Genomic DNA, 5,294 nt, shown 5'->3' on the forward strand with positions numbered 1-5,294 from the left:
AGGCCTGTCCAGTCAAGGCTATGGTTTTTCCAGTGGTCATGTATGGATGTGAGAGATGGACTATAAAGAAAGCTGAGAACCGAAGAATGGATGCTTTTGAACTTCGGTGCTGGAGAAGACTCTTGAGAGTTCCTTGGACTGCAAGGAGATCCAACCAGTCAATCCTAAAGGAAATCAGTCCTGGGTGTTCATTGAAAGGACAGATGTTCAAGCTGAAACTTTAATACTTAGTCCATCTGGTATGAAGAGCTGACTCATTTGAAAAGACCCTGATGCTGGGAAAGATTGAAGGCAGGAGGAGAAAGGGACCACAGAGGATGAGATGATTGGATGGCATCACTGATTCTATGGGCATGAGTTGGAGTAAACTCTGGGAGTTGGTGATGGACAGGGAGGCCTGGCATGCTGCAGTCCATGGGGTCACAGGGAGTCGGACACGACTGGGTGACTGAACTGAACTGAACTAAACAGACCGACCCTCACTAAGAAAGCTGTTGGAAAACTCAACGGGCCAGTTGACCTTTATGTTTTAAGACTGACTCCCTGGATCTTCTGTGTTTTTTGATATTTGTTGTTGCTGTTCAGTCGCCAAGTCATGTCTGACCCTTTCCCACCCCTTCGACTGCAGCATGCCAGGCTTCCCTGTTCTCCACTGTCTCCCAGCATTTGCCTAAGTTCCTGTTCATTGAGTTCTAGATTCCTTGGGGTACACTTATATATCCAGATACAGAGCTTGGAGGTGATGATTTCTCCAGGGAGCCAACCTACTCTCCATTACCTTTCAAAAGTGTGAAATCACTTCAAATACAGAGGCCTGGTTTTGAAGAAAGTGGCCCCGTTTCAAATTTCAGCATTGTTTCAGGATGAACTGTGAGAGTGGTGTTTAAGAGGTTTGCATCTGCAAGTGAGTTCATAGCTTACCGTTGTTCAGTCGCTCAGACGTGCCCAACTCTGCAACTCCATGGACTACGGCTTGCAAGGCTTCCCTGTCTTTCACTATCTCCTGGAGCTTGCTCAAACTCATGTCCATCGAGTTGGTGATGCCGTCCCACCATCTCATCCTCTGTCGTCCCCTTCTCCTCTTGCCTTCAGTTTTTCTCAGCATTAGGGTCTTTCCCAAGGAGTCAGTTCTTCACATCAGGTGGCCAAAGGATTGGGGCTTCAGCTTCAGCATCAGTCCTTTCAGCGAATATTCAGAACTGATTTCCTTTAGGATGCACTGGTTGGATCTCCTTGCAGTCCGAAGGCCTTTCAGGAGTCTTGTCCAGCACCACCGTTCAAGATGCTTGCTTTAGTTGTGGACTGTGAACTCTTAGTTGCGGTATGTGGGATATACTTCCCTGACCAGGGATCAAATCCCAGGCCCCTGCATTGGGAGCTTGGAGTTGTAACCCCTGAACCACCAACTGAGTTGATATTTTTTTTTTAATGTAAAGATAACTTTGAGTGTGCTGGCTCTTCCCGGCTGCACATGGGTTTGTCCAGTTGTGTGCATGGCCTTCTCACTGTGGTGTCATCTCTTGTTGTGAAGCATGACACAGTAGTTGTCAAGCATGGCCTCAGCCGCCCCGTGGCCTGTGAGATCTTCCCGCACCACGAATGGGTCCACTGGACCACAAGGGAAGACCCCCTCCACCCCGCCCCCCCAACTCAGTGGATCTTGATGGAAGCAGATGCCCTGAATTGCAGAGACCTATTAAAGGCAGCATCTTGCCCTGAGCGATGTAACTTGCATGCCACCACTCATGCCTAGGTCTCCAGGGATGGATCGGCACCCAGGCTCTCAGCTAGCCCACTCTGAATGTGCACGTGTGTTTCCTGAACGCACAGCCCGGAACGCTGAGGGCCAGTGTGTACAGGAAAAAGTGTGTACAGGAAAATTGCTAGTGAACGCCTTCGCTCACTGAAGAGCAAAGGCATGTAAGCCGAGGGATGACTGTTCATCTTCCGCACCCCTGCGTCCTGCAGATGCAATGGAACAACTGAAGAGGTCCTGCGGACGCGTGTGCCAACGCCACGAATCTCCCTTTTGATTCTTTGCAGAGTTAATTTCCAGAGATGCGGCAGAATTTCACAGAGTGATGAATCAGTGCCTGGCAGATTCATAAGTCTTAACAGAGCAGAGAGGCATGACTGGTCGTCTGCCAGATGACACAGGAATTCCTTCTCTGATCATTGTATTAAATCAGATTTATAAACAGATAATACAAGTGCTGAAGGGAGGTCCCGAATCACCAGCCTTCAGAGGGAACATCCAGAGAACTCAAAATCATATTTCTTTTTCTAGCGATTAGCTTTTTTTTAGCCATACATATACATACATACATCTGTCTCTCTATCAACCATCTATCTATCTATAGGTATGAGCTTCCCTGGTGGCTCAGACAGTAAAGAATCCAACCCCAGTGCAGGAGACTTGGGTTCCATCCTTGGGTCAGGAAGATCCCCAGGAAAAGGGAATGGTTACCAGTATTCTTGCCTGGATAATTCCATGGACACAGGAACCTGGCAGACTAGTGTCCATGAGGTTGCAAAGAGTCGAACGTGACTGAGCGACTAACACTCTTTCATAGATACAGATACACATTATAGATATAGATGTGTTTAAAATATTTATTAGGGTGTTTCGAGTCTTAGTCGCTATGCCTGGGCTTATTTGCCTTGGGGCATGTGGGATTTTTATTTTCACAACCAGGGACCGAATCTGTATCTCCTGCACTGGAAGGCGACTTCTTAACCACTGGATCACCAGGGAAGTGCCTTTAACAGATGTTAACTAAGCCCTTACTTGAGTCTTTCTGTGTCTGTCAACAAACAGTGGTTATGGTCCTTCCTAATCTGTGTCCATTCACTACATTTTACTTTACTTTTGTAGACTTCAAGCAGCTAGATGACTGATGTGCTATACAGCTAGCAAATTATACATGCAAAACATCAGATTTATGAATGGCCTCATGGAGTTTCTCCCACCATAGTTTAGTGTTTCTCTAGAACCGACTCATTGGAAAAGTCCCTGATGCTGGGAAAAATTGAAGGCGGAAGGGGACAACAGAGGATGAGATACTCAGATGGCATCTCCAACTCAATGGGCATGAGTTTCAGCAAACTGGGAGTTGGTGATGGACAGGGAGGCCTGGCGTGCTGCAGTCCATGGGGTTGCAAGGAGTTAGACATGACTGAGCTACTGAACTGAACTGAAGTGAAAGAACTCTTAAAGGTATGCTAATTGCTAGGTGCAGTAGGTGACTGAAAAGGAAATTTGGCCACTTCCCTGCCCCCTAATTGCCTCAGTAGCTGTCTTCTCGGCTTCTCTGCTGGGCTGACCCTGAAGTATTGGTTGCCAAACTTTTTGGTACCAGGGGCCAGTTTAGAAGATGACAGTTTTTCCACAGACCAGGGTGAGGATGGTTTCAGGGTGATTCAATCATATTACACTTACTGCGCACTTCATTGCTATTATTACTGCATCAGCTCTACGTCAAATCATCAGGCATTAGATCCCCTTGGTTAGGAACCCCTACCCTGAAGGAAGGGCTTCCCAGGTGACTTAGGTAAAAAATCTGCCTGCCAATGCAGGAGATGCAAGCTCGATCCCTGGGTCGGGAAGATCCCTTGGAGAAGGGAGCGCACCCCACTCCAGTATCCTTGCCTGGAGAATCCCATGGACAGAGGAGCCTGGCGGGCTACAGTCCACGGGGGTCTCAAAGAGTTGGATACCCCTGCAGCGACTGAGCACGCAAGCTGCTCTATAGACTGTACTGTGTGTGAGTAAGCTAGCCTGCGGCCTCTCTTGGGTTCGGGAAAGCTAGTCTGTAGTCTTCACTGGGTATGCATAAGCTAATGTGTAGTCTCCATGGCTATGCGTAAGCTAACCTGGGCTTCCCAGGAGTTGCCAGTGGCAAAGACCCTGCCTGCCAATCCTGGAGACATAAGAGACTTGGCTTCTGTTCTTGAGTCAGGAAGATCCCCTGGAGGAGGAAATGGCAACCTACTCCAGGATTCTTGCCTGGAGAATCCCACGGACAGAGGAGCCTGGTGGGGCTACAGTCCATGGGGTCGCAAAGAGTTGGACACGACTGAGGCAGCTTAGTACACATGCATGCAAGCTCATCTACAGACTTTGTCCATGAAAATGGATTCATCTAGGTGGGGGAAATGCACAAGTGAACAACAGCAAGAGTCAGGATGTATCGGCATTCTTGGGGACAAAGTCCTGGAGGAAAGGATCAGCACTCTTGTCCACTGAGGACCAGCTTGAATCTGTCCGACGTGGTTTCTCACACTCACCAGGCACACAGACTGACAAACAGAACAGCTTTATCACTGGCGCTTGCTCACAGGTAAGTACTCAGAACCACCAGCCACTTTCCAACTCTCCATAGTAACAGAAGTGTAGTCGCTAAGTCGTGTCCGACTCTCGAGACCCCATGGACTGTAGCCCGCCAGGCTCCTCTGTCCATGGGATTCTCCAGGCAAGAATACTGGAGTGGGTTGCCATTTCCTCCTCCAGGGAATCTTCCCGACCCTAGTATTGAACTTGTGTGTGTTACGTCTCCAGTGTCTCCTGCATTGGCAAACGGATTCTCTACACTGAGCCACCTGGGAAGCCTGTATACAATTCTGCTGCTGCTGCTGCTAAGTCACTTCAGTCGTGTCCGACTCTGCGACCCCAGAGACGGCAGCCCACCAGGCTCCCCCGTCCCTGGGATTCTCCAGGCAAGAACACTGGAGTGGGTTGCCATTTCCTCTTCCAATGCAGGAAAGTGAAAAGTGAAAGTGAAGTCGCTCACTCATGTCCGACTCTTAGCGACCCGTGGACTGCAGCCCACCAGGCTCCTCCCCATGGGATTTTCCAGGCAAGAATACTGGAGTGGGGTGCCATTGCCTTCTCCGAAATTTTCAAGTTCCTTTAGTATAATACTTGTTATGCATAGTTCAGTGGACTTATTTTTCATTTTCTTATCTTTTTGTATTCTCTCTTTTTTCCAGCAATTTATGTTAAGATTCCATAGGCTCAGAGTCTTAAAATAGCATGATATTTAAATCCAACCATTTAAAACGATTCAAAGAGAGCCTGTCGAACTTATTTTTAAAATATAATGTTTAGGAACAATGATGGATTTGATCATTTGATAGCAAGAGTTAAGTTAAATCAGGCCTTTGTGTCATTGTAGTGAAATATGTGTACAGATTAATTTCAGTTTTCGGACTTGGGAGTGAAACTGAATTTTCCCACTCAACTTCTACCTAGTTGCCTAATATACTATATCTGCCATAGCTTGATGGTATGAAAA

This window comes from Bos mutus, chromosome X (assembly GCF_027580195.1).
Source record: "Bos mutus isolate GX-2022 chromosome X, NWIPB_WYAK_1.1, whole genome shotgun sequence".
Classification (NCBI taxonomy): domain Eukaryota; kingdom Metazoa; phylum Chordata; class Mammalia; order Artiodactyla; family Bovidae; genus Bos; species Bos mutus.